Here is a 279-nt window from a genome sequence, read left to right on the forward strand (position 1 = left end):
AGACATATTTTAACCAGTACTACTATTTCCTGAACAAACCGCCTCTAAACTACAAGAATTCGCTTTAATCTCAGTTTCTCATTTATTTTGTAAAGAGATGTAAACCCTATCTGAAACTATATTGTGCCCATTATATAACGCTTTAAAAACATTATAATGCTGTTTTGCCATGTGTGGTTTCGCTTTGTCAGTAAATATTTTGCGTCCGTTCACTGTACAAAATAAAAATATGACAGTTGAGAGTTTAATCGGGTGGGCGGTTCCTTTTAGCAGGAAGTC

The sequence above is a fragment of the Paramisgurnus dabryanus genome, chromosome 8 (genome assembly GCF_030506205.2).
Source record: "Paramisgurnus dabryanus chromosome 8, PD_genome_1.1, whole genome shotgun sequence".
Classification (NCBI taxonomy): Eukaryota; Metazoa; Chordata; class Actinopteri; order Cypriniformes; family Cobitidae; genus Paramisgurnus; species Paramisgurnus dabryanus.